The following is a 20590-nucleotide window of genomic DNA, read 5'->3' as shown; positions in this document are numbered from 1 at the left end:
AAAGTTTCTCCCAGACAAAAAGACAGATAGGCAGGTTAAGGAATGAATCCCATTTCCTTTCACTTCCACTTAGTCAGTTTTTTTTCTCTTCCTCTTCTTTTTTTAAACACTCGCCACTCGCTGTCCTCTCCACTGTTTGTAGTTAACTCCTCATTCAGGGAAAACAGGGCTGGACAGATGATATTTCCGATTCTCATTGACATCAGTAAACATTCTCTTTGTGTGCGAGATACATTTCCATCAGCTGTCATTCTAGGCGCCTGGAGTCTTTTATCACACTTAGCTAGACGTGCAGTTTGAGTTCCAAAAATCAGCAAGGGAAAGCTCATGTGGCGTTCCTATACAAAATATGTTGCTGTCAAAATAAAAATATCATTCATATTTTTTCTCTAGTGGCTTTATTTACACTTTTGAATTAGTTATTTTTGGTTGTTCCTTGTGTGGCTTATGCAGATAGACAGCCAAACCTAAACAAAGCTTAAATGCAGTATGGGTCAATGATGTGATGCTCTTTCTTTTGTCCAGATCTATTAAATCATTCAAAATTACATCACAAATGCAATTCAAATGCAAACAAATTTATAATAAATAAATAAACTTCTTGAAGTTTAAATGTTGGCCTGATTTGTGCATAATAATATGGTAGTATTATTTAAAAAATAATAAAAAAAAAAACTTTCTATTAATATTTTAAAACTGTGGTGTAACCAACATGTAGGTAACCATTTTGTTGTCATAAAACAGAAAATTGCTTATGACCTGTTTGTGAAGCTTTAAAAAAAAAAAAATAGGGCTGTCGATTTAACGCACTAATTCATTGCAATTCATTCTAATAAAAATAACGCTCACTATTTTTTCACAATTAGTCATGTCCCCGGAACATAATAAGGAATATTCCTTCCATATGAGCAATTTAATCATGGAGTACCACCTGTTTTCTCCAGGGGGCAGTAAGCGAAATTCATCAAAGCGCAGCTTATACAGACAGACAACAAACCACACTTAAGGCCCAAACATAATCTACGCAAGTACGTGAACACGGACGTATCTTGCTACGCAAGCTCGATTTCTCACGTCGTTGCGTTGTGAAAGGTGTCAGCTCTCAATTCAAAACCCAACGCAAGTACACACTGCATTCTCAGCATTGCCACAAGGGGAGCTAGAGTGGATTTCTTCTTTCAATCAACAACTGTCATGGCTGACTCAAACAAGTACATGTAAGTGTATTATAACAGGATTTATTTGGATCTTATTATGAGTTTTGACAAACAAAATATTTCCAGTAGCACAGTGGAATTAAGTCATGTGACTATTTTCACCAGTCATGCAAAAAAGACTGCACTGTCATTTACAATTTATAACTCTGTGCAAAATACATCAATAACACCTTTTAGACCCTTATCACTATTGTAACTGGTGGGATTAAATGGGTGACAGTGTAGATTACCTGCAGAGTTCCAGCAATGTCTCCAACATCTGCATTGGTTAGTGCACTATCAAACAGAGGCACTGTACCTATTGGAGCCTTGGAGACAGCAGCAGGAATCATCAGGCCTACCTCCGCTCCCTATACACATATTACGCAGTCTGCATAGGGCACCAACTCTCTAGGGGGGCACCATAAACTCCACTGGCTGCCTTTACTGGCACGTTATACGTTCTCCAATGACCTCGGTAGACGATCGCCTCACGCTCATACTTTCACTTCATACGCATTCCGCACCTCGCAACATTCTGAGTTTAGCAGTGGAAGACAGGTGTTCAGTTGGCAGCTGTCTTGCCACTGCAGTAATGTTACAAAGTTCCGAGCTCGGTCTGTGCTTTGTGGGCATGCTCTATTGCTGTGCTACATTGATAAAATGCTTGGTGCAGGTATCAGCATAATGTCTCCCACCATATTTATTATCTCGTTACAGTGGCTCCTGTCAAGGGGTGGGATATATTATGCAGGATGCAGTAATTAGTCATTTCTAAAATTGTATGTGTTGTAAGCAGGTAAAATGGGCAAGTGTAAGGATCAGAGCGACTTTGACAAGGCCAAATTGTGATGGCTAGACGTCTGGATCAGAGCATCTCCAAAACGGCAGGTCTTGTTGGGTGTTCCCATTATTCAGTGGTTAGTACCTACCAAAAGTGGTCCAAGGAAGGTCAACTGGTGAACCGGCAACAGGGTCACTAATGCGTGTGGGGATCGAAGGCTAGCCCATCAGGTCTGGTCCCACAGAAGAGATACTGTAGCACAAATTGCTGAAAACCGTAATGCTGGCCATGATGGAAAGGTGTCAGAACACACAGCGAATCGCAGCTTGCAACGTATGGGGCTACGTAGCCACAGACCAGTCAAGTGCCCATGCTGACCCCTGTCCACCGCCAAAAGCACCTACAATGGGCACGTGAGCGTCAGAACTGGACTATGGAGCAATGGAAGAAGATGGCCTGGTCTGATGAATCATGTTTTCTTTTAGATCATGTGTGCATTGTTTACCTGGGGAAGAGATAACAGCAGGATGCACTATTGGAAGAAGGCAGGCCGGCAGAGGCAGTGTGATGCTCTGGGCTATGGTCTGCTGGGAAACCTTAGGTCCTGGCATTCATTTGGATGTTACTTTTCCACCTACCTAAAGATTGTTGCAGACCACGTACTCCACTTCATAGCAATGGTATTAATTGATGGCAATGGCCTTTTTCAGCAGGATAATGCGCCCTGATTTTTGCCCTGATTTTAGGAACATGGAAAAGAGTTCAAGGTGTTGACTTGGCCTGCAAATTCCCCAGATCTCAATCCGATTGAGCATATATGGGATGTGCTGGACAAACAAGTCAGATCCATGGAGGCCCCACCTCGCAACTTACAGGACTTGAAGGATCTGCTGCTAACGTCTTGGTGCCAGATACCACAGGACAACTTCAGAGGTCTTGTTGAGTCCATGCCTTGATGTGTCAGAGCTGTTTTGGCAGCACAAGGGGGACCTACGAGATATTAGGCAGGTTGTATTAATGTTGTGGCTGATTGGTTTGTGTGTATGTATGTATATATATATATATATATATATATATATATATATATATATATATATATATATATATATTAAAAAACTTGTTTAATTCTGGGATTTGTGGTGAATAAATACACGTCTTGCAAAGAATGATCCACCAATGAGTGAATCGTGGCAACGAAGTGCGCCAAAAGAGCTCTGCAGTCCACGACACAATGATGCAATCGGGTCAATCTTTAAACTTAAAATTATTTTTTTATAAACTTATGATCAACATCTATAAATGGATAGTTGTATAGTTTTCCATCGTTTTTAATTCAATTACATCATTTGCAATGCTTCATGGGAGTGTAGCTAAAGACATTTAACACACAATGCTTTTTGTCTGATATTCAAATACTTTTTTTTGTGCTAGAAATCTAAGTTTGTAATGTTGTGATTCGCATCGGAGCAGGTTGGTTTGGTTCATGGCTTAGAACTTATTTTGAGAAAAAAATAAATGTCAAAAAATACTTCCAGAACCAAGACAGCTAAAAAAGTGGATGGACACGGTTGTGCTCTTTTCAGATAGAACATGGCGAATCAAGAATTCAACAAAGCCATGGCCTAAATTAGATTAAATGTAGCTCTGAAATGTTCAACTCACTGACTCTGTCTATAAATATTTGTTTAAGACTCAAACTCCAGCTCTGTTTTTTTGTTTTTTAATATATTAATAATTTATATAGGGTAGAATCAGGTGGATCCCAGTCCAAAAGTTGTTGCAGATCTTAACCGATGTTCTTAAAGAGCCTTACATAGCTAGAGGTCTTACACCCAGACCACATACAGGAGAAGCAGGATCTTCGTGTGGAGGAACATGCTTAAAGTTTCTCCTGTTTCTAACAGGATGCACATTTAACGTATTTAGCTTGCAAACAAGGGCTGTCACAGCATCAGTCAACCGGAGCATGTTTCGTAGAAAAAATGCCTAACAAACAAACAAAGAAACACACAATCTAATATGCAAATGAGGCCTTTGCACCAGCTCTGATGATTTCAACAAGAAAATCCCTGTGAGAAAATGATAAATTTGAGCATGGCATAACAATTACACTTGCATGTTGTCTGTTAAAGCATATATTGAGTGAGGGAAATATAGCACTTATTCAATGCAATGTTGTGCAACGCCGTGTTTCGATTAGATACTTCAGTTTAACCCTCACTGTAATATTGTCAGCCTGATTTCACTATGAAAAGTGTCTGTTTACAGAAATTCAAACAAAGCCATTACAATGCATTATAAATATGAGCTTCATAAAAAGTATGACCAAAAATTGTTCTGTTTTCAATTAATTTAAGTTATATGAGTTCATTTGATTAGACAGTTTTCTATAATAAAGTTCAATTAAACTTTGAAACAGAATTGAGAAAAAAATTAAACTGGCAAATGGAACCTCCGAATCACGCTACTCATTAATTATGCAAATGCAATTACTTCATGGTTGCAACGCAGGACGCGAAACCGGGCACGTGATGCTACGTGGAGCTGTTAACGCAATGCAGGACAAAGGTAAACACACTTGAACTGATGCAAAAATCTCTGATGGGAGATGCCGCATGTCAGTAACTCTGCATAATGGGGTCAATGTCAAGGTACTGGAACATTCTGTAGCAGCATGTTGACTTCCTGTGTGATCATAATGATATAGTTTACAAAACACAACTGTTTGTTCATTTTGCTTGCACTGCACAGTACATACGAATGCTAATCTACCAATGTACATCCAGAAAGTTAATACCCTCCATTCCTCCATGTTAGTCAATGCACTGCTAGAAGACGTTTCCATTGTGCAAATGCTGGCATGGATATTATGCATGAGGAGGGCAGCCTTGTAACAGTGCCAGCAGGAACGTTGCAAGTCCAAATCATCACTCCACATTAGGAGCAACTTCAGAAAATGGGACATTTCCAAGCTCCAGGGTGGGACCAGGTTGAACCAGCTACAGCAATCATGAGGTTGCATGAATTAACATCATGCAGACATCTATCTAGCACATTGAATATCAGACCGATTGTATGGCACGCCACTGAATTTCAAATAACCTGAAGAATTATGTGCATAATAAATACATTACTATACAGTATGGACTCAGCATAATGTAATTCCTCTGGCCAGAAAATTTAGCAGTGACCTATTTGTGATTTAAAATTTGCAAGAATTTACAATATGTATAAATCCAAATCTCCTTGCTTCGCCACGATTCCTTGGAAGTTTGAAATATGTGCTTTGCTTGTAAAAATAAGGCTGGTTCTTTTTACACCTAGGATCAAATAGTCTTTCCGAATAAGGCAATATACGTCGACTTTTATTAACAATTTTACTGGATTATTATTTTATATTATCACTAAAATCTGAGGATTTAAAGTGATCTAAATTACACATCATGATAAATACAGTATGTGCAACACAATATATCTTCCCTAACAGTAATTCAGTGCTGTTTATAAACTCTAACAAAAGGATGTCTGAACTGCTTACTTGCTAGACGACACACTCTCCCAAACAGGAAAGTAATGAAAGCAATATTTTGTCTTTATGCTGCTTTACAAGCTTCATTAGTGTGGTATATTTACTGGAAGTTTACTGCTATGACTCCCTCGCAGAAGCTTTGGCCAGGTCTAATACTGTACACTAACTGGCCCTTGACCAAGTCATTCAAGTTGCTTTTAACATAATTTACTAGCTGTCACAGTCGATTAGTAAAGCTCTACTGGCTCAAGTTGTGTTTACTAAATGAGGGATGCGATGAAGATAATCCTGGATAATAGCAGAGGGAAAATGTGGGACACTGTAGGTTTACTCTTTTGAGGAAAAAGAGATCCCATAAGCCCGCATTTTTCTTTGAGGCATCTGATGTTTTTTAAATCACCTTTTCCTGCTTAATTTTCTGACATATCACACTGAATGTTGGACAGCTTCCAACTTTTTACTCTTAAGTCTTTTTTATTTTCTGATAAAGTTATTTAAAAAATGTTTAAGGACAAACTTGAAGACAGCTTCCTTTGAAGATCCTTTGAGAAATTATACAATACATTAAAAAGCACAGCTTGAACCAAGCCCAAGGGGTCCTTTTTTAATATGTGTTATCTCCCTCAAGGCTGGGCAACCGTCTATATTTCAGATATTTGTTCCAGGTTGCCTGGCAGAGAAATACAGTATGTTGGCCACACACACACACACACACACATACATATATATATATATATATATATATATATATATATATATATATATACACACCGATCAGCCACAACATTAAAACCACCTGCCTAATACTGTTTAGGTCCCCCTTGTGCCGCCAAAACAGCAGCAACCCACATCTCAGAATAGCTTTCTGAGATGATATTCTTCTCACCACAATTGTACAGAGTGGTTATCTGAGTTACTGTAGACTTTGTCAGTTTGAATCAATCTGGTCATTCTCTGTTGACCTCTCCCCTCAACAAGGAATTTCCATCCGCAGAACTGCCGCTCACTGGATGTTTTTTGTTTTTGGCACCATTCTGAGTAAATTCTAGAGACTGTTGTGTGTGAAAATCCCAGAAATACTCAAACCAGCCCATCTGGCACCTACAATCATCCACGCAATTATCTAATCAAATCTAATGGGGCAGTGGTGGCTCAGTGGTTGAGGCTCAGGGTTACTGACCAGAAGGTTGGGGGTTCAAGCCCCAGCACCACCAAGATGCCACTGTTGGGCCCTTGAGCAAGGCACTTAACTCCAGGTTGCTCCGGGGGGATTGTCCACTGTAAGTCGCTTTGGATAAAAGCGTCTGCCAAATGCATAAATGTAAATGTAATCAGCCAATCATATGGCAGCAGAGCAGTGCATAAAATCATGCAGAAATGGGTCAGGAGCTTCTGTTAATGTTCACATCAATCATCAGAATGGGGAAAAATTGTGATCTCAGTAATTTCAACCATGGCATGATTGTTGAACATCTTTGAATGCTCAGAATGTGCATGCGCCTGGAGTTATTTGGGTCCACAAGGTGGCAGCACTAACATTTGAGCCGTTGCTGTCTAGAACAAGCACTAGAAGATGTAATCACCACTAAACATCAGGAGATGAAAGCAAAAACAACAACAGTGGATGTGCATGTCAAGAGCACATGTGTGAGGAGGTCATGTGTGCACATGACATAATGGATGTAAATGCTGCAACGATTCACCTTTTTTATTTTTTTGTCTAATTTAAAAAAAAGTCACTTTTAAAAATATAAAACATTTGGATGGAAACCCACCTAATGTCTTTTATTCTTGTTCACACAAATCACGAGAAAAAAAACACCCCTCATCAAATTATGAAACACTTAATTTTTGCTCTGTTCCTCCAAAAATGTTATTGTATGTCATTTAATTTTTTTTTACTATAGCACATTACTTGTTAGGCAATGCATTTTACTATTTGCAGTTTGCATTACATAAACAAGTACATTTCTATGTTTTTTCAAGTGTGACCAGTCGCGGGGTACAAGTCCTGAAGAGCACGCGAGTTGACACGTGAGCCGAAAGTGTCATATAAGCACCAAAAAATGACATGGTTGCATAAACAATTGTTTTTCATCTCACATTTGCTTTGACATTATCGGTTAGGTTTAGGTTTAAGGTTAAGGTGAGGTTGATTTAAAACTCAATAGAGCATTAATCCTAAAAACTTAATCTGATAGGGAAAACATTTAACTCGCTTTTAGCACCACACAGTGGACATCTCACCTTAAAACAGCCATGATACATGTCATGAACCACATACTATCATATTGCAAATATTTTGTCACAATCACGTAATTTTCATAAGATCAGGCTGAAATATTTTTTGTGGTTATAATGGTGGCAAAAACTGAAGTATAGCCCAATGCTACACAGATTGTCGAGCTATGCTCAGATGCCCTTCTTCCCGTTTCTATGAGTACTTTGCCTGCGTCAGATCTAGGTGAATTTGATCTCTCTCTCTCTCTCTCTCTCTCTCTCTCTCTCTCTCACACACACACACACACACACACACACACACACACACACACACACACACACACACACACACACACACACTCTTACACTCTGTCATCATAACTGTATTAGTGTGCTTGTCATTTTCTCCCTTGCATTCTATCAGGCGCCATTCACTGTGGGAAGCAAACCTTGTCACCCAGTTCTTCTGAATTGTACGTTAATAGTAAGCAATAACAGCATATGCATGTGCACTGGCCTGCAACACCATTACACACACACACACACAAACACAAAATGTGTTCTGCAAATTCAGCATGTTTCTTTCATTTCCTACTCCTGACAAATTGAGATAATGGCAAGCCATACATAATGGGTCTAAAGCTTATTTTCACATTAAATTGTGGACCTTCCTATGTAGTGTTATTACAACAGACATTAAATATTGATAATGACAAAAATTACAGTAGCATTGCTTTTGTATAGAAGAAAATAAGAGATTTGACATGATGCACCAAGCACGGTTTGCCTTTTATTGTACACAGGCATAATGAAATAAAGCATACATCAAATGCTCTTTTAATGCCATGTCTCTCCTTGGAGCTCTCCTTGGATAAGATCTGGATTCAAAGCAGTATATATGTAAATCAGCCATTCTATATTACTGTACTCTGTCCTATCAAATACTGGTTTAAGATCATTATCATAAGCTAATTCCAAAACGGTTTCAGAGCAGTAGAAAACAGCATCCTACTGAGATACAACACATACATGTATCAGAGGGCTGCGTTCTTTTAACAGGCTTCTATCCTAACGTGCAAGCAGTTAGAAGCTGAGTTCAACTACTGGCCTCTTTGAAGCCAAGATAGAAAATAACATGTTTTCATGTTTTCTTGTTTTCCAGATACTGTCAATTTCAGAGGACTGTTGGAATGGTCAACTACAAAATGCACTCACCTTTGTACTTAAGATACATTTTGCAGACTGATGCGTAGGAGTATAATACGGCGATGTGATCAGGTTTTGTACTGGGGGATGAATAATTTTGAATTTCAAAGCAGGTATTGTGTCTCTTGATAGGTAAAAAGCATACCCATATATGGTGCAAATACACATAAGACATTTCAGATAAACACACCTGTCAATCTTTTGCACTGAGCTGCACAAGACAGTTGCCCAAATGGGAAAAGGATAGTGGATCTACCCACTGCCTGGCTTGTTACAGCTTAAAGGGACAAAGGGACAACAAGGATTTGCTTAAAGGTGCAATATGTAATATAATTACTGTACTAAAGCATAAAATTATCATAATTTGATATCAGAGATTTAGGAAACATGCTGAGTTGAAACACTGGCTTTACCGAAAACTATGCTACAGGTAGTATATTCTACTTTGAAATGTCACTTCCGGGCCGGATTTTCTGTTTGTGTTTTGACCTATGTGATCCCACCCACTGCCCATTTCTCAATAGTATTTCGACACCCCAGGTTGCCAGATTTGAAACCAGTAAGAAGGCAAACACAGTGCTGCTGCAGCCATGGAAGCCAGCAATACATATAGCTAACATTGACAGAGTTATACAAAATCCTCATGGGCTGGTTTATAATTTGCAAACAATAAAAACATTGCAAACGTAGGCTATACATGAGCTAATCAACTTACAGTGTAAGGCCCGTCGCTTGCCATTGTCAGTTCTCTCGTTCCTGTTGCGTGTCCTCAACCTGGCAACCCAAGTGAGTTTGGAGTCTGGGGAGGAGAGGGAGGGAGAGACATCTCTCTCCAATAGTTTGAATTTGGACTGCAGTACCCTGTGACAGGGCGGAGGGCGGGGCCGGGTTGTGATTTTACACACCTGGTCCCTTATCAGGCTAAATAAGCCTCCGAGAGGAATAAAGGCTGACTGCGGATGGTGGTGCAAGAGACAGAGAGGAGAGAGAGAAAAAAAAACACTTACTCGCGGGTTGTCCGATATGCCATAGCTTGTTCCTCAGCCACTCCTCCACCTAGTGGACGACAGCCGCGCCTCCCCAGGCGGATCGGAGACAGTCCTCCAGCCCCTGGTGGACGGAACGCCCTGCCACGGTATTGGGGAACAGAAGGGGTCTCCCCCACCCCTGGCAGCCTTTCTCCCACTCCAGGCGGTCGACAGTGAGCCCCTCCCCGCTCGCAGCCAACGGTCTCAGACCCCGCTGCGTTTCAGCAGCTGGTAGGGGTCTCCTCCGCCCCTGGCAGAGCCCTGACTGCTCCAGGCGGTTGGCTAGGAGCCCCTTCTCCTCTCGCGGTCGCCGACCAATTCCTCGCTTTCAGGCGGCTGAGCTCATCCGTCCCCCTGAAGATGGCCGCAGCTGCTCTGTTGGGGTGGAGCTTAGCCGAGAGAACTCCTCTACAGCATATCCCTCCTCCTTCCCGTGTCTTCGGCACCAGTGTAAATGAGTTCAATGGAAAGGAGCGAAAACCGGCTTGACAATATAAATAATATTTTTATGAAAAACATAAAAGTCACTAACATCAACACAAACATTAAACCCATAAACGTTCTCTCTCTCTCTCACCACCGTCTGCCATCTGCCTTTATCCCTCTCGGAGGCTTAATTAGCCTGATAAAGGACCGGGTGTGTAAAAACACAGCAGTAAATAGAGGCACCAAATATTGAGACCAAATTTCTTTGACATTTTTCGAAAAATATCAAAACATTCTTAAAAAATTTACGTGAGAAGCAAAAAGACAAATATATTTTTATCTTGTTGTCAGAGAAAATTAAATGTAACAAAATTTTGTTAGATTTCTATCAAACAAAATGTGTAAAATGATACTTCGGCTACACAAGTTGGATTTCCGATTTTGAGCTGCGTTCCAGTCATTATTATCAAGTAGACGATAGGAACATTCTGAGTTCTGAGTTGTATGGAACACACCTTTATTCACCATTTGACTCCACACACAGTCTGATATTATTATAGATCATTAAGATGTCGCATTTAAATTTTCTAGTATTCACTATCAACCATTTGGCATCTGCAGTACATTTTAATAAATAAAAATAAATAAATCTGTGACTTTATAAATTTAATCCGCAACTGCATTTTCAAAATAGCCCAGTTGGGTGTGAAAACCAAAAACCTGTTAACACTGTGTCTGGCTCGCATGTATCAAGTGCGAGGAAATGTATCCGAGCTTCAAATTAAGATTGTGCCCAGGAGACTGCAGATGGTGAGATTTATAGTAAAAAAGGAGTTACATTTTGATCTGTTTCTCACCAAAAACTAATCGTATGGCTTCAGAAGACATGGATTAAAACATTGGAATCATATGGGTTACCTTTATACACCCTTTATGTCCTTTTTGAAACTTGGTAATGTTAGACCCCATTGACTTGCATTGTATATATTCACATCATATCTTTATTTGTGTTTCACAGAAGAGAAAGTCATATGAGTTTGAGACGACACAATGGTGAGTAAAACGATGAGAGTTTTATCATTTTTGGGTGAACTTTTACTTAAATATTTTGGTCTGGTTCTCACCCCAAGTCACATGGTTACTTGTATGCTGTTTTTTTTGTGCATTTTTAACTTAACAGCTTTGATCCCCATTGGAAATAACATAGACACACCTCAAAACATGCTTCAAAATCTTCTTTTGTGTTGCACAGAAAAAAAAAAGTCACGGCATGAGGGTGAGAATAATGAGAAAATTGTCCTTTTTGGGTGACCTATTCCTTTAAGGAATTAAGGGGCCAACCTCAACCTGTTAATTAGAATGGGGTGTCCAGTCCAAATTTACTTCATGTGATTGTGTGATTGTGTACCATAATTAAAAATGCACTGCTGAATCGTAAAACTTAACATTTAAAGATAGCATTTAGTCCAGCTGAAAGCATATTTTGGCTATTTTCTGTGTTGAAGACGACACTGGAAGTCACATATAGAATGCCTTTATGAATTCTGACCTTGAAAACAGACTCTTTTCAAAGTATTTAATCGTGAACATCCTTGGAATTCTTAACTTTGATCTTTGAGTCAAGTGCCCTCTAGGCACAAGATGTCCGCATCTGACTATAATAACAGAGGACACACATTATATTCTGACCTCTACCAATGATGGAATACCAATAGACATTTAAGTAGCTTAATCTTTAAAGTGAAACAATGCAAAGAAGTTTCCAGGGGAAAATCGTACAAGCCCAAAATGTCCAAAATGGCAAAGCAGTTACCGAAACAGTTTGTTCATCTGAAACTAAGAATCTCATTAAATCTGGCTGTGAGGTGTTCAAAGTTCTCTATTGTGTGACATTGTGACCATGCATCTATTTCACAGCTTAGGCCTATGGCTGTTCCTTCAACTATGGGCCCGTTTGGCCCTATGTACATACTTTTAGAAAAAAATATTCTCTCACTACTAATTAATTTTAATTGCATACTAACAAAGTCCAACAGTGTATTCGTGCATCATAGAAGATTTAAAGAAGTCATGTCATGAGGAATAACATTTTCCTTGATATTTAGGCATATAAGTGGTCTTTCTACTATAAAAAAAATCACACTGTATATTTCAGAAAACTGAATCCCCAATGCATTAAAAGCATTTATTGAAACCAAGCAGCAAAAACGCCTCATTCTCTACTTCCACAACAACCCTACATCATTTGCGGTACATTAATTCCTGACCACCTCTTCAGCAACAACATCAATGCCTACTTTAAATCATCGCACCCTTGGCCCCACCAAGACTGAGGAACAAACAAAGCCTATAAAGTTATAACTCTGAAGAGGAGAACACATTTTCTGTCATTCATCTGCTACCTCCTGCTCTTTTGAGCACAAAAACGTCATGGATGCGTTATTTTGCCCATCAATGCTATTTTTAATAGTTGTTGTATAAAAACATGCACTGGATGGACGTCTTTAACCATTTAGATGCATTTTTCAAATGTGCACCTCAAGTGCAGAATGATACTGGAAACTAGATGTGAATGCGTCTTCAACGTATTTCAGCATGGATGAACAGAAGCTTCCATAGTAGACAGCATCATTGATTATTATGGGTTCTATTGCTTTTGACTGGACTCGACTCTCGTGTCTGGTGTAGACAGGGTGCGAGTGTTTACAGTTGTGCTTGAGATGAACAGTTTAACATATTTAGATGAAATGTGTTGGAAGTATGTTATGTGGCACACCTGAAATTTAGTTTTATAATGTTGTGGAGCTTGTTCGTTCTCTTCAGATTCAGTTTCAGAAATGGCTGAATTTGAGGGGCTGCATGCTGTTAGCCAATCAGAACAGTAGGTATTTACATTGAAGTTTAAAAGAGGCGCTTATGCCAAAACAGAGCATTTCAGACTGAGGGCCAGAGACAGGGTGGAAAATGGTCATATATTACTAAATTCTGAATGTTTTAATGCAAAAAATTACTAACATTATAAGTGGACATCAGGGAAGATAATAATAAAACAAGACGGTTTTTTTTTTTAAACATCATGAATATTTCCACTACATCTCCATTTATCAACCTGTGCTGCACTTCTCAAAATCATTGCAGGCTTAAGTAGATCGTAGACACAATTGGCGGCAGTGGTTTCTACATTCTACTTAGGCTTACAATGCTTTTTGGAAACACAGCCCTGGTCTCATAGAAACACGTTACTATACCTAAATGTATCCCGTGTTTCTAGGTAAGTGTAACTGATAACTAATTTGATTAGCTATTAAGTAAAACTGGGCCAATATCAGAAACTCTAGGTACGACTACGGAGCCTGAAGTAGTAAACGGTCAACAGAGAACAGACAACACAAAACAGGTAAGTTTGAGAAATATATTGTACAAAATTATAAAACAATTATTTACATTCCCTGCCTACCTAAGCCGGCTTCCTGAGTGTACAGGCGCACAATAAAGGGACCCAAAATAAATTACTCCAAACAAAAGTGTCTCTTTGTGAAACTTTTTCAAACAGAGTTAAAGAAATTAAAGTTGCTTCCTTTTGAGTCCATCAAAGATCTAGGTGTGTGTGTGTTTCTTGAAGTATGTTCTTCTCACTACCCGGGTAGGTTTACGTGTGATCTTATCTGTTTCTCAAATGATGGAACAGGATAATGATGGCTCCAAAGATGCCACGGCTGGCCACACCACCAGGGTCAGGTTCAGATGATCTCTCTCTCTCTCTCTCTCTCTCTCTCTCTCTCTCTCTCTCTCTCTCTCTCTAGAAAACCAATCTATGCATACAGTACAGGATGCATTAGTTACTATTGACTCATTTCTGTTTAAATCCAATCAACTTATCTCCATTCAAATGTCAAATCAAATATAACCAATTGTAAAGGATATAAATACTCTAATCATTATGTAAATGAATAGGTACACATCACACCACATAAGATAGGTCAGTTCCAAGGAACAAACAATCAATCAATCAATCATGTACTTCAATCTCACAGCATAGAAATTAAATCATGAGATTTCTGAAACCAGATATTTATGTTTTTAACCTTTTAAATCTATTTATGCATCTTAATAACATTTTAAACAAACTTTTAATATACTCATTCTTTTAACAGTTAAGATGAACTTCTGTTTCTCATATCCGTATCAACATGTATATTGGCAATTAAATGAACTAAATCACCCTTATCAAGAGGATAAAAACTCCCTCAATCAAATGACTTCTAAGTCAACAAAACAAAGTATAAAGGCACCTTTAGTGATGTGAATACTTATAAAAATTAAGCTAGCAGCTGAGCTAAAATCAAAACCGATTCACATTTAGATGCTAGCAATTAGCTAGCGCGATTCGAATCTTTTATAAGCATATTCAACAACATACAACAATCTGAATCTGTGTCTATATGGTATCCAACAGCAAGAATTAGGGTCACAACTCCTATCGGTTTTTAAAAGAGCATCCTTACCGGATGTATCTTGAGCTCACAGAGTCATGCGGCTCAATTCACTCTCTCACAGCTTTCAACCAGTCCTTGATGTTTTCTCGCAACGTCTCCACCGGAAGAAAGGAAAAGTGAGTGTTGCTAGAAAATTCGCAACACCCTCTGGCGGAGTAGAATCTGAGAATACTCCAGTAACCTTGTGTGGGTTACATAAAGTTTTGTAAAATTAGTTTTAGTGGGTTGTTGTATATAGCCTACATACTAGCTAGGGTCGCCAGTGCCACCCTTAAATATCATATTATGCGATTTGTCCCATATTTAAGCTGGTCTGATGGCGTCACTGCAAAATCATTGGAAATTGTGCCTATGGTGGGTAAAGGGACTGTCTGAAAAGTCCACACATTGAGCTAAAACATGCTAAAACTGTGTAGGGTGTGGTAAGGGACCGTCTAAAAAGGTCAGCCAGTACCCCTCATTGCATTACATGTATAAAACAAACTACGTTTAGAAACGCGATTAAATTCCGCACTAATTCAACTAACACAGGATTGCTCTTGTGATGCAAAGGACCTGGTTGCGAGTCCTGAAGAGTGTGCGAGTCGACACGTGAGCCGAAAGTGTAATAGCAAATGAAGGTGTTGCTTCATTTGCTATTTGCTATTGTGTATGTCATCTCACATTTGCTTTTATGTCACTATCGGTTAGGTTTAGGTGGGGAGGTATGTTTTGTTCATTTAAAAATCAATGCTGAATTAACCATAAAAACTCATCTGTTTGTGAGAACATGAAAAATAAAAAATGGGGCCATACAGTGGACATTGCATCTCGGAACTGCCACAATATGCCTGCACATTTAGTTGCAAATATGTTGCCACAATCATTACATTTTAATGAGATCAGACAGGAAATTATGCATTGTGTTTGATAACATTCAGAGGTAGAAATGACATGTTTAAACATTTTAGGAATAAAATTGATGACTAATTTGTCTTGGTCAAGCTAACATAGAGCTAGCATTTTATGTAAAGTTATTTAAAATGATTTTTGAGGTAATCAGCATTATGCCACATATTCTGTCAATTGACCTTTACTTGTACTGAACCTGGAATTTTCTGTTAAATGTACAACAATAAAGTCTATACATAAAAGTAATTTGAAAAGTAGCAACAAGTAGAAGACGTTGTAAAACGTTTCTAAGACTCCAATAAACAGGCCACTTGAAAATGCATTTTATGTTTGTGGGTTTTTAATCATTATTTAGCCATTGGTTATATATGTTTCTCCAGCTGGGAGATGCTACATCAGATGGTCGGTGTGGGCTGATCAACTGAGGACAAAATTGCAGCTGACATGCTGCAAATTTTCTTACCCATCGAATTTCATTTGCTTGTTATCACTACAAAAACATTCTGCAAATAATCACAAATCCAAATAGATTTTCTTAAAATTGCATTTACACAACAAACAAGCTGCAGGCGCACATATTTTTATTTCAAACCACAAACCAACTGCGGAATAGTTCTCTGGCTTCCTTCCTGGCCACAGCTCTGAAAGTCCTTATTTGAGTCTAAGTGAACCACGTTCAGGCTGCTGGACACCGAAGCCACTAAGGAAGATTAATTGTACTTTTCTTTCAAACTAATTACCCAAAGTCCTTCAGGGATCAAGTTGAAAAAGCCAGGTTCAAGCTAACCATGTTAGTAGCAGTTACTGAAAATTTGGACATGGATGAAAAGCAAAGAGCTGGGAGGAGTAGTTGGAGGGATGTGATGCTTAAGCTATTTAATCAATTGCACATTTATTGAAATATACACCAGAAGCACTTCACAGAGAGATGTTGTTTATTGATCTCTTGTATATCTAAGAACTGCCGCCATTCAGACTCAAATGACGAGAGGCCTGTAAGAAATCAAGACATTAAGTTTTATTTTGATTTTTGATATTTTGTCGTTTTATCACATCATACTTATTTCTGTAATTTTATCAAGCAGGATGGAATGTTAGACAATGAGACAAACAAACTAACACCACAAAACATTAGAATAATCATAAAATACATTGATAATACTGGCTCATGTATATTCTATTGTTTTCCCATCAAAAATGATGGCATTTCTGGATGACAGAATTAAAAGGAATATACATGGTTCAATACAAGTTAAACTCAATCAACAGCATTTGTGGCATGATGCTGATTAACACCACCAAAACTGTATTCGACTCGTCCTTCCTTTTATTTAAAGGGGTCATGAAGTGCTATTTTTTGTTATGTTATAAAAGCTTTTTTTGTTGCACCAAAACAGTCATAATTAAGTAATATATGACCATGTTCCACCCTGTCTCTGGCCCTCTGTCTGAAACGCTCGGTTTTGGCATAAGCACCTCTTTAAAACTTCAACGTAACTGCCCGCTGTTATGATTGGCTAACATTGTGCACCCCCTAAAATTTAGAAAGCTCAAACGACCCTCAACATTATAAAACAAAAATTCAGGGTTTACACATAACGCACATTCAACACATTGCAGTTCAATATATTAAGCAGCCATATCACTCTGTAGCTCAAGACTGGTTGCCCACTGAAGCTAAGCAGGGTTGAGCCTGGACAGTACCTGGATGGGAGACCTTCAAGGGAAAACTAAGGTTGCTGCTGAAAGAGGTGTTAGGGAGACCAGCAGGGGGTGCTCACCCTGTGGTCGGTGTATGTGTCCTAATTCCCCAGTATAGTGACGGGGACACTATAATGTAAAAAGGCACTTTTTTTTGGATGCAACGTTAAACTGATCATTAAAAATCTCAGGAAGCTTCTCGTAAAAGAGTAGGGGTGTAAACCCTGTTTCCTGGCCAAATTCCCTCCAATAGCTCTTCTTAATCATGGTCTCCTAAAAATCCCCATCCATAAATTGGCTCAATAACTTGTATATAAATAGCTGGTCTATGGTGAGAGCACTGGTGCACTATGGCTGCTGTTGCATCATCCAGGTGGATGCTGTACACTGTTGGTGGTTGAGGAGAGTCCCCTGTTCACTGTGTAAAGCGCTCTGAGTGTAGTGTCTGAAAAAACACTATATAAATGCAACATTCATTAAACTGTTCTCAAGCACAAAAAAACACAAGGACACAAGAAAAATCGTAAAATGATAATCAATTGAAACAAACAATTAGAAAAAAAAAGAAACACCTGAAATATTTAATTTGTTCACTCACTCTAGAACATGGGACAAATTTTTAAGAGAAAATTAACTGATATTATTTCTGTCTTTATATTTCCAGTTTGATATTTTATCCATATATATATGAAAATACAAATGTACTGCATAACAGGAATGGAACGGATACCTAATAATGTCATGGTAAAACTCACAAGTGGTCCACTTACTGTATACAATGCACCAGAATAAGCAGTATATTTATCCCAAATAAATAACTTTGTACTTGACTTGTCTTTGCTCTGATAAAAGAGATAAATCAGATGAGACAGTCAATTACTGTAAAACACGATATAACGGCACAGCCTGGTCTTTGGCTGCACTTGGAATGCTGGCAAGTTAGACAGAAGGAAACATGTCGGCATTTCATTAGGATGTTTGATTTAATGAGTTCTAAAAAATCCCTTATCCTGACCATCAGAATTGCTTTTGTGAGATGACTTCTCTCTTTGGAAATAACTCTAATTAAAAACTCACTTCTAATTAAAGAAAAATGCACTTTCTTTGACTGGAAGGAACATGCCAGGCATAAGACTAGCACGATTTAAGGACCCATTCAATGTTGAGCAATTACTTTTCTGCCGTCATAGCTTCCGTACAATTCAATTCAAACATTCTTTTGTAGACACAGTTTCTTGAGAGTACCTGTAAGTTTATGAAAAGAAACATTAAGCACAGTTTGCACTTAAAAAGTCTAAAGGAACTCTGAAAGTTGAATAACCTAAAGGTCTGCCATTGAATCACTATAGTGCTACAATGAAAGACTGAAATACTTTATTAATGAACTGACAACTGCAAAACTAACTTTTCTGCACGTACAGAATCAATAATTCACTTGGTTCCAAAATGTGGATATCATGGTAACTACAGCCAATGATTGTAAAACAATGAACTGAACCTTTTTTGTTCATTTGAATATGCATACTTTGTTGTTTACATGAAGTACAAAACAGCCATGAGTAATAGGTAATAGACACATAACTGATTTGAATCAATAGAAGGCCTTGGCTGTCTTGAATGGAAATAAAAAGATGCCGTATAAAACATTTCGACACTTTCTGTCTCTCTATTTGTGCATTGGGTTTACATCCATGCATAGCATTACAAATAGCCAATGTAATAGCACGTCTGATACTAAAGCAGTGGCCTGTATCATTTCAGTGCTATCATTGTGAATTAAAAAAAATGTCTGTTTTAGTCTTCCTCTTTATCTATGTGACTGATGCTTTGGAAGTTTGTAAATCACCACTTACTGTATGATTTGAAAAATGTCCTCTTCTCTTAATAAAGGAATATTCCAGGTTCAATACAAGTTAAGCTCTATCGACAGAATTTGAGGCATAACGTTGTATTACTTTGTCCCTCTTTTTCTTTAAAAAACAAAACAAAAATCTGGGTTACATTGATGTACTTACAATGGAAGTGAACGCTTCATTGAAATAAAATCAAAAACGTGATATGACGTAAGGCGATTATCAAACCGCAAAGGCTGCATATCTGCAGCACTCTAGGTGCACTAATGGGACATTTGCATAATTCCAAATATCAAAATCTAAAGTAACCTGGTTAAACCACCTGGTTTTTGTGGACAGAAGAGTGGATGAGAGCATTTCTCTACATTACAATGTCATTGCCAACTTAACCACAAACAGAAATGTCTTCTTTCAGTGTTTCTCAAATATAAAGGCTTAAGGGTTTAACCCAGAGGTGCCCAAACCTTTTCCTTCGAAGGCCCAAAAATCATATTTTATTGAGGGCCGTGGGCCAAAAGGTAACGTTGCATTGTTTCAAACTGTATAGTATTAAAATACAAAAGCTGCCATTGTATCCCCCCTTTATGATTTCATATTATTAGCAAACACATTATTCCACAATCTGTTTTACTAATGCAGTGAAGAGCTGTGTCATACATTTTTAATGTTTTTCATTTATTTTTATTTATTCTTGTCATTTACAGCAAGGACGACAAAGGTCATCACGTGCCAACTAGGGCCCATGGGTATCTCTGGTTTAACCGGACTGCATACCAATGACACGCTCAAGTTAAGAAATTATTACATAAATATGCTACAGTTTAATAATAATATAATACTACTACTGTCACAGTCTGTCTTCGCCACGTTCAAGGACTCTTATTATGAATTTCTCTCCTGCACTACGTTTCCCAGAATTCACTGCCCTGATCACTTCCTCGTTATCCCCACCAGTATGCCATTTCCTCATTAAGTTCCCTGTGTGTGTGTGTATAGACCTGCTAGTTCTGTTCATTGGTTTGTCAGTCCTTGATTGAACAGTAATGTTTGAAATGTGAGGTTGGAATGTTAATTAGTTTATTGTTAGTTTCCACTCCTGTGTATGTGATTAAAGGATTTGAAGTTCCTACTCCTGCGTCTCCTGTCCTCCACCTTGACTCCAGGACACCAAACGTTACAACTACTACCAATCATTTATATTATTATTATTATTATTATTATTATATTTGTTTTTGTTAACATTACACAAACATATATTTC

The sequence above is a fragment of the Xyrauchen texanus genome, chromosome 32 (genome assembly GCF_025860055.1).
Source record: "Xyrauchen texanus isolate HMW12.3.18 chromosome 32, RBS_HiC_50CHRs, whole genome shotgun sequence".
In the NCBI taxonomy this organism is placed as follows: Eukaryota; Metazoa; Chordata; class Actinopteri; order Cypriniformes; family Catostomidae; genus Xyrauchen; species Xyrauchen texanus.
The sequence above is the reverse complement of the archived record's forward strand: the minus strand, read 5'-3'. Positions refer to the sequence as shown.